This window comes from Triticum dicoccoides, chromosome 6A (assembly GCF_002162155.2).
Source record: "Triticum dicoccoides isolate Atlit2015 ecotype Zavitan chromosome 6A, WEW_v2.0, whole genome shotgun sequence".
Taxonomy (NCBI): domain Eukaryota; kingdom Viridiplantae; phylum Streptophyta; class Magnoliopsida; order Poales; family Poaceae; genus Triticum; species Triticum dicoccoides.
Window position 1 is genome coordinate 217,556,871 of NC_041390.1, and position 10,049 is coordinate 217,566,919.

The following is a 10,049-nucleotide window of genomic DNA, read 5'->3' on the forward strand; positions in this document are numbered from 1 at the left end:
TTCCCCACCTCAACCGAATGCCGCCGTCGCCATGGCGGTGCCGTAGCCGCGGCCACAGCCCACCCCGCGCCTTGCCAGCACGTCCACAAGATGCGCCGTCGACCTCTACCTCGACTACGCCTCGCCATCAAGCTCGAGGAGCACCGCAGGCCGTGGATCGAGCCTCCCCATACTGCCTCGGTCGCCGGCGATCTCCCTCCTCTCCGGCGACTCCTGCTGCTACTAAACCTTCACCAGCCTCCGTGTGCCGCTCGATGAGATTCTACATCTCCTGCTCCCCTCCATTAACATCTACATGTGCCGTAGCTAGCTGCCGCCGCGTCCGTGCTCTGCTCGCCGCCGACGAGCTTGTGCCCGTCGATGTGGTCGATGTCACCGCCGCCTGAGGCCACGGTCGGACTCCTGGTGTCCCTAGGAGCCAAACACGCACGCGCATGCTTCCTCCCATGCCTCATAGTGCCGTCCCCGATGAGCATCCGAACGCATCGCCGTGGAGCTCGCCGCCGACAAGGCTCCGGTGACCTTTTGGTCACGGGCTCAAGCCCGTTGCACTCCCCGCACCGCGTAGATACCCCCAACCTCTCCGTTTGCTCGATAGCGCGTCGTAGCTCCGTTTTCGTCGAGCACCCGTGCATGCCACCGCCTCCACCGATCACCGGCGCCGATTCCGGCCAAGTCCGGCGATGCTACGACCACCATTGGACGCGGCGCTGAGAGCTCGTTCGAATGAGCCTAGCCCCGATCCTTCCCGAGCCCCGTACGCGTTTTCCAGTGAGATCCGAGCAGCGCCGCCGCATTTGGCATCGCCGGCGTTGAGCCGCCAGCCATGCTAAGCTGGCACACCTGGGGGCACCCCCTGGGTCACTACCAGTGGGGCCCCTGGCCCCCTGTTGACCAGTTGACCTGGTCAACTGAGCTGACTGGGCAGGCCCCAGTCACCGACGTGTGGGCCCCACTTGTTTAAAATGTTTTAAAAATAAATAAATCTACTAACTAAAATCTGTTAATTAATTAGTAATTAGTTAGTCACTGACAACCGGGGCCCACCCCTCTAATTAGCCTGTTAGTTTAGTATAAATTACTGTTAGACTAACAGAGGCTGGCATGTGGGTCCCACTGGACCCACAAGTCAGGTTTGACCCTGGTCAGCGAGTCTGTTGACTGCTGATGTCATCCCCATGCAATGTTGACGTCATATTTCCGTTTCTGCTAATTTAAATAATTTCTGGAAATGCTAAAATCTTTAGAAATTCGTAGTAAATAAACCATAACTCAGATGAAAAAGTTTTATACATGAAAGTTGCTCAGAAAAATACGCGGTCTGTTCATCTGTCACATGCCCCTAGCATGCTGAACATGGAACATTCCCTCTCCGGTCATCTGTATGACACAGGTCCGGAACCGGGAAATCATTCCCGGTTGAATTCCCCCTTCACCTTTATCGTGTAGCCATACGTTAGGTCACACCCGGCACAGCATATTGCCATGTTATGCTTTGTGATTCTATGCTTGCTTTATATTTACTGTTTCTTCCCCCTCTTCTCTCCGGTAGACCCCGAGACCGATGCCGCCTGATACGTCTCCAACGTATCTATAATTTTTTATTGCTCCATGCTACTTTATCTACTGTTTTGGACTATATTGGGCTTTAGTTTCCACTTTTATATTATTTTTGGGACTAACCTATTAACCGGAGGCCCAACCCAGAATTGTTGTTTTTTGCCTATTTCAGTATTTCGAGGAAACAGAATATCAAATGGAGTCCAAACAGAATGAAACCTTCGGGAATGTGATCTTCTCACCGAACGTGATCCAGGAGACTTGGACCCTACTCCAAGAAGTTTCCGGGGAGGTCACGAGGGTGGAGGGCGCGCCCCCCTGGGCGCGCCCCCCTGCCTCGTGGGTCCCTCGGAGCTCCACCGACGTGTTCCTTCCTCCTATATATACCTACGTACCATTAGACCAAAGACGGAGCCAAAAACCTAATTCCACCGCCGCAACTTCCTGTATCCACGAGATCCCATCTTGGGGCCTGTTCCGGAGCTCCGCCGGAGAGGGCATCCATCATGGAGGGCTTCTACATCAACACCATAGCCCTTCTGATGAAGTGTGAGTAGTTTACTTCAGACCTTCGGGTCCATAGCTAGTAGCTAGATGGCTTCTTCTTTCTTTTTGGATCTCAATACAATGTTCTCCCCCTCTCTCGTGGAGATCTATTCGATGTAATCTTCTTTTTGCGGTGTGTTTGTTGAGACTGATGAATTGTGGGTTTATGATCCAACTTATCTATGAATAATATTTGAATCTTCTCTGAATTCTTTTATGTATGATTGAGTTATCTTTGCAAGTCTCTTCGAATTATCCGTTTGGGTTGGCCAACTAGATTGGTAGTTCCTGCAATGGGAGAAGTGTTTAGCTTTGGGTTCAATCTTGCGGTGTCCTTACTCAGTGACAGAAAGAGTTGCAAGGCACGTATTGTATTGTTGCCATCGAGGATAACAAGATGGGGTATTTATCATATTGCATGAATTTATTCCTCTACATCATGTCATCTTGCTTAAGGCGTTACTCTGTTTTTAACTTAATACTCTAGATGCATGCTGGATAGCGGTCGATGAGTGGAGTAATAGTAGTAGATGCAGGCAGGAGTCGGTCTACTTGTCACGGACGTGATGCCTATATACATGATCATACCTAGATAACCTCATAACTATGCTAAATTATATCAATTGCTCAACAGTAATTTGTTCACCCACCGTAGAATATCTATGCTCTTGAGAGAAGCCACTAGTGAAACCTATGGCCCCCGGGTCTATTCTCATCCTATCAATCTCCATTACTTTATTTTACTTATTTTGCTTTTACTTTTCACTTTGCATCTTTATACCAAAAATACCAAAAATATTATCTCTATCAGATCTCACTCTCGTAAGTGACCGTGAAGGGATTGACAACCCCTAAGCGTTGGTTGCGAGTTGCTACCATTTTGTGCAGGTACAAGGGACTTGCGCGTGACCTCCTACTGGATTGATACCTTGGTTCTCAAAAACTGAGGGAAATACTTACGCTACTGTGCTGCATCACCCCCTCCTCTTCGGGGAAAACCAACGCTAGCTCGATACGTAGCAAGAAGGATTTCTGGCGCCGTTGCCGGGGAGGCCTACGCCAAGTCAAGTCAAGATTTACTCTCCCGTCAACGAGCCATTTCTGGCGCCGTTGCCGGGGAAGCCTACGCAAAAGTCAACATACCAAGTACCCATCACAATCTCTATCTCTCGCATTACATTATTTTCCATTTGCCTCTCGTTTTCCTCTCCCCCACTTCACCCTTGCCGTTTTATTCGCCCTCTCTTTCCCTTTGCCTTTTGTTTGCTCGTGTTTTAGTTTGCTTGCTTGTTCGTCATGATGGCCTTACCTAATTTTGGTGATCTTCACCTTAAAAGGCTAGAAGATATCGAAAACAATGTCAGGAAGTTTATGGTCTTGCAATTTGAGCATAATAATTTCTTTAGAAACGAGCTTAAGGAACAAAAGAGTTTTATGAGTTATATGAATAAAGAGCTCGATGATATGTCCAAAGAATTTGATGGTGTGAGAGCCCAAATTGCTCATCTTGAAAAAATGACCGCTGAAATTTCGGATATGCAAGCCACCTTAGTCAATAAGATGGCCGCTAAACCGAATTCCTATGAAAATCAAGATGAAGATCTGAAAGTTATTGATGTGTCCCCTATTAAATCGTTGTTTTGCAATGTGAATCTTGATGAATCTGATTATGATCTTCCCTTACCTAGAAGGCGTTCTAAGAATTCTGAGTTTTTAGATCCTGATGATGAAATTGATAAAAAAGGGATTGAAAGAAATAAAAATCTAGATATTGCTAAACCCACTATTTTGGATCTCAAGGAATTTAACTATGAAAATTGCTCTTTAATTGATTGTATTTCCTTGTTGCAATCCGTGTTAAATTCTCCTCATGCTTATAGTCGAAATAAGGCCTTTACCGAACACATTGTTGACGCCTTGATGCAATCTTATGAAGAAAAGCTTGAGTTGAAAGTTTCTATCCCTAGAAAACTCCATGATTAGTGGGAACCTACAATTAAGATTAAAATTAAAAATTACGAGTTTCATGCTTTGTGTGATTTGGGTGCTAGTGTCTCTACTATCCCCAAAGCTTTTTGTGATTTGTTAGATTTCCGTGACTTTGATGATTGCTCTCTAAACTTGCATCTTGCGGATTCCACTATTAAAAAGCCTATGGGAAGAATTAATGATGTTCTTATTGATGCAAATAGGAATTATGTGCCCGTAGTATCGTTCTTGATATAGATTGCAATCCTTCATGTCCTATTATTCTTGGTAGACCTTTCCTTAGAACGATTGGTGCAATTATTGATATGAAGGAAGGGAATATTAAATTCCAATTTCCCTTAAAGAAGGCCATGAAAGACTTTCCTAGAAATAGAATAAAATTACCATATGAATCTGTCATGAGAACCACTTATGAATTGCCTGCCAAAGATGGCAATACCTAGATCTATCCTTGCTTTTATGCCTAGCTAGGGGCGTTAAACGATAGCGCTTGTTGGGAGGTAACCCAATTTTATTTTGTGTTTTTTGTTTTTGGTTCTGTTTAGGAATAAATAATCCATCTAGATTCTGTTTAGATGTGGTTTTATCTTTTAATTAGTGTTTGTGCCAAGTTAAACCTATTAGATCTTCTTGGAAGATAGTTATTTGATCTTGCTGTAATTTCCAGAATCTTTACGCTCAGTGCCCGAATTGTCAAAAATCACCAGAACGTGATAAAATAGTGATTCCAATTTCTGCTGATCAATAAACAAATTGCCCAGGTCTTCTAATTTTGTTAGAATTTTTTGAGTTCCAGAAGTTTGCGTTAGTAACAGATTACTACAGACTGTTCTGTTTTTGACAGATTCTGTTTTGCGTGTGTTGTTTGCTTATTTTGATGAATCTATGGCTAGTAAAATAGTTTATAAACCATAGAGAAGTTGGAATACAATCTCTACTCCTAATGGAGCAGTTGGTAGGATTGCGTCCACGGTTTATTTTCGTCTGGTTATATTTCGTCTGGTTTATTTTCGTCCGGTTTATTTTCGTCTCATATCCCACCACCATATCTCCTCACATTGATTTTTTTACCCTCACAATAAAAACTTTCCTAACTTTTCCAAAGTTTCCTAACTAGACACGTTATAAACGGGCATGTACCGATAGCACGTTATCAATTAATAAAATTTTGTTTTATGACAATCAATTCCAAATCCTAATTTTCCTAATGCATCGATCTTTGCCTTTTTTAAGTAGTTATTTTGATAGGGAGGGTTTAGCCACGAAAATCATCCCTCCATCGTCGGCTGCATCCCTCACCCACGTCACTGTTGCAGGATCTTCATCCGTCATCCTGAGCAATTGGGGCGGCGATGCGGGCGAGCTTCACGATAGTGGGGAGGACCAGGCCGCGGTGAAGGCAGGTCATGCGCTCCTCACGCTCCACGAACGGAACCTGCGCACGGAGGCGGTAGCGCAGGGTGGCAGCCGACAATGAGGTGGCCGCGCTACGTGACGAGCTACGGGTCCCCCTTTGTGATGTTTTGGCATCGCTCCTTCATCGCACATCCTCAGGTTCCTCTTGCCCTTCCCTTCCTCTGTCCTCCTCTCCCATCTCTATGCTTTCACGTGCATCCAGTTTTGATTCCTCGTGTGATATATACCAAACATAGGTACGTCAATTCACTTCCTTCCCTTCCCTTCGTCCCTCGGTCCCACGCTCGTGGCGCTGAAGTGGTGGCAACAGGCGATGGCGGTGGTGTCGCTGATGGCGGCGAGGACAGCATGTGGCAGCTCCCGAAGCATGAACACGACCGCACCTCGGGCCTGCCGTCTGCCAAGATATGGGTGAGTTCTCGTGCTGCCAACCATAAACCCTCATGTCCTACAAATTCCTCAAACCCTACCGTCTTGATCCCGTCCACGCTCTGATCCAAAGGACGATGCAGCTCTGGCCGATTGACAATGGAGGTTTGGGATCCTTCCTCTCAGCACCCACTCCTGGAAGAATCAGCGGTGCGCCACGCCGATTGAACCCCGTCGAGATCACTCGCCAAGATTGCTATTCTGAAGTTTATTGTAAAGAAAGTGAAGAGTGAGACAGGATCCGTTTATTTTCAACCGGTTTATTTTCAACCGGTTTATTTCCATCAAATTACCCCCACCCACACGCCCACCCACCGAAACGCGCCCAGCGAACCGGGGAGAGATCCATTGATTTGGCTAAGGTAGGAAAGAATCTATTATTTGTTTGCTAAAGCAAATTGCATTAATGGGAGAGATCCGTTGATTTGGCTAAGGTAGGAAAGAATCTATTATTTGTTTGCTAAAGCAAATTGCATTAATGAAAGAGATCCGTTGATTTGGCTAAGATAGGAAAGAATCTATTATTTGTTTTCTAAAGAAAATTGCATTAATGAGAGAGATTTGTTGATTTGGCTAAGATAGGCGGTTTTGAGTAAAGTTATCTTTACTGTAGACATATAATGACAATTAATCAAGTATCAACATCATTGCATGCTTATTGTGTGGAATGTGTGTCCCAATGTTGACAGAAGGTATAAAAAGATTGTCTTGGAATTATTATTGTCTTGGGAAGATATTGCCCTGAATTCTCATTTCTCATCAGAAATTTAGTATCCATTTTCGTTGATCTTATTTGCAACATGTACAAGTCAGTAATAATCTAAGGGGGTGCCCTACCGGAGAAGATTATGATAGTTGGACAAGAAACTTGGTACTGTCGTGTAAGGTAAAGGTAGGAGAAATAGGAGATAAAAGCATGCATGGTGGGAGAAGGAAGTCGAATGTCGCGTGGTAGCTCAGACATGGAGTGTGGAAGAAAGACAATGACGAGATGTATGTATCTACTAGATCATGACCATGAGATATCATCCCATAGAAATGACCTTTGACTCTCATGTCACATGAATTTTCTCTTTGTATATATATATTTGTTAATCCGTGGCAACGCACGGACACTTAGCTAGTAGGTTTAACACCAATCTCTACTCCTAATGGACGAATTGGTTGAATAGTCCCCCCCACTTTCAACCGGTTTATTTTCAACCGGTTTATTTTCAACCGGTTTTTCTTCGTCCCACCTCCCACCAGCCCCTCCCACCGGTTTTTCTCTTTTCTCGTCTGACCGGCAATACCCAACGTATTTATGGTAATCAATCATAATTAATCCACGTATAGTAATAAATCAATCCAGGTATGGTAAGGTCATAACTCAGGAAATTTTGAATATGGCAATTATATGGTAATAAATTTAAATTACCCCAAAGGCTATCAATCCAGATATGGTAAGGCCATAACTCGGGAAATATCGAATATGGTAATAAATTTAAATTACCACCAGGTATGGTAAGGCTATCCACGTATAGTAATAAATCATATAGTAATAAATCATAATTAATCCACGTATAGTAATAAATCAATCCAGGTATGGTAAGGTCATAACTCAGGAAATTTTGAATATGGTAATAAATTTAAATTACCCCAAAGGCTATCAATCCAGGTATGGTAAGGCCATAAATCGGGAAATATCGAATATGGTAATAAATTTAAATTACCCCAAAGGCTATCAATCCAGGTATGGTAAGGCCATAACTCAGGAAATATCGAATATGGTAATAAATTTCGATCTGTTTCATCTCAGCCTCCAGCCCCGAGAGGAGCCGCCGCCGAGAGGAGACGCCCCAGCCCCGAGAGGACCCACCGCCGCCGCCGCTGCCGAGAGGAGACGCCCCAGCCCCGATAGGATCCGCCGCCGCCGCCGCCGGGGAACGAGGTCGCCGCCGCCTCCCTCGCCCGCGGCCATGATGACCGATCTGGCGTTGGCACCGCAGATCACCCTCCTCCACTTCTTCTGGTTTGGTTATTTCCGCATCTTGATCTGATTCGGACGTGTGTGCAATTTGCTATGATCTGGCGACGGGGATGCAAGGAGAAGTAGCTGCGCTTTCAAGGGGCCGTGAGGATGCCCACCATGAAGGCGTGTCTGGGATGATGAAGGTGATATCCGCCAGGTCCCCGTTGCCGTCGACTGGCGGCGGCCACCGTCTCCTCTTTCATGGCGTCGTCGGGGCCTTCCCCTGCCAAGCATAGCGGCTCCTTGGCTGGATCACCGTCGCACACCTCACCGGCGTGGTCGGCAAGATCTGCATCTCGATCCTCGCCACTCTCTATCCTCTTGCAGGTAATAGGCTTTCCGCCCCCTCTTTTATCTCCGGCGTTCTCGTGTGCACGGATTGTGAGCGTGAAGGAATATTTCTCTTCTATTTCATGGTGCTGCTGTGCTCCTTCTGCTTTCACACTGCACATATATAGATTCTTCAAAGGAATTGGATGCTGATAATATCAACTAAGTTCCCTGAATATGATATATATTCTTCCCTCGCTTTGAATTGATTGCCCCAAACAATATATCTCTGGTTGACAATCATGGCCTATTATTATTGTTGTTAATTTACAACACTCTGCGCTGTATTGTCCAATCATGGTCCAAACTTCAACTTGGTTGTGGATTCATTGTATGTACCATATGCTGTTCATAGCTACAAAATTGCAATCTCGCGAAAATGTTCTTGAATACAGTAATTTTTTTGTCACATAACCCATATGCTGATGATAAAGTTTGTTGTATGAGCTTGTGGCATACTGATCAGACAGGTGGCAGGTATGCATTCAGATGTTGCAGCTCTAAGGAAGGGTAGTATATGGCACATGGCTTCGTGGGTTGTTCAACAAGAAGTGTTTTGGGCATATTCGAAATGCAATCTTGTGAAAATTATAGATCGATTTTCTTATTCCGTCATCAGCTTCTATTGATATGAGCGATACAAAAAGTTCAGCACTGAATTTTAGTATGTTAACTTGCAAGATTTCTCACGACTATGTTTTTTTGTTATAGGTTTATAAATTTCGAAATATAGTTGCAGCTTCACGGAATGGACGGCCCAAATTATGTTAGTGTCTATATGTTTACTTGGTGGTGGTCTAGCGTGAGTGACACCTGCATCTGTAACTTACCCATTGGATGTTCTTCGAAATCACCTGACAACACAGGTGATGCTTTTCTTCCTTTCGTGATTTGTGAATAACACTAAGCCAACCAGTCAATCAATATAACTTCCAGTTAGAACTTAGAGCATCTTTACCTAACGCTTTCATGCAATGTAGCTTTACAGACCAAAGGAACGTAAGCTAAACTTTCATGTCTATAAAATTCTGCAGAAAACCACTAGGTATTACAAGGGCATCTTTCACACGTTGTCTACAATTTGTAGAGAAGAGAATAGTAGAGGATTGTATAAAGGCCTTTGGTCCACCTTATTGGTAAGCCGTATGTTTCTGCTGAGAATTGTTTTTTAGTTGACTTCCCAGTAACTTTTATGTGTTACAGGGAGTTGGACCTGATATATCAATCAATGTTTATGTATATGAATCCCTGAGGTCTCATTGGAAAATGGAAAGTTGAATGTCAAACTGTGCGACCAATGATTTGATATGGTACCTCCCTCTTCTCTCTTCTACAAACCCTATAACACACGTCTCAAATCTTAATTTCTTTTATCCTATTGCAGGTTAATTCCAGTTGGGTGTGTTAACCTACAGTAATCAATCAAGTCAACAAATATAACAATGATACTTTGTCTTCTGATTTTTGGTGATGATTTTTTTTGTGACTGAACTAACAGGAGTTGAAGCATGTGTTCTTTTTTATATGACTAGATGCATATGAACTGAAGCTCCATAATTTTCTTTTCAAGTCGACATTGGTGGCAACCAATACAATTAGCGTTATACAACCAATGAAGTCTTATAATTTTCTTTCTTAGAAATATACAGTGACGCTGACTATCATTTAGTAGCTCTACAGGCACTAGCCAAAAACAATAATGTTTATTTATTTAACCACCAAATAGAACAATAGGTTATTCTGCATTGTGGGTACACAAATCACAACA

The 10,049-nt window shown here is 43.9% G+C and overlaps 2 long non-coding RNA genes across 3 annotated transcripts; both read left to right on the top strand.

Annotated features, from left to right (window-relative positions):
• Window positions 1–5,574: 5,574 nt before the first annotated feature.
• LOC119316641 lies at window positions 5,575–6,234 on the top strand. The gene is made up of 3 exons (XR_005153127.1): window positions 5,575–5,649; window positions 5,748–5,922; window positions 6,024–6,234. It is a non-coding gene; the product is annotated as an uncharacterized LOC119316641 (long non-coding RNA).
• A 1,955-nt stretch (window positions 6,235–8,189) lies between these two features.
• On the top strand, window positions 8,190–9,792 carry LOC119316642. 2 transcript variants are annotated; one of them, XR_005153129.1, is made up of 5 exons: window positions 8,190–8,278; window positions 8,993–9,147; window positions 9,316–9,417; window positions 9,485–9,591; window positions 9,666–9,792. It is a non-coding gene; the product is annotated as an uncharacterized LOC119316642 (long non-coding RNA). The 2 variants fall into 2 exon arrangements; XR_005153128.1 differs by lacking the exon at window positions 8,190–8,278 and having other exon boundaries at window positions 8,863–9,147.
• Window positions 9,793–10,049: the final 257 nt, after the last annotated feature.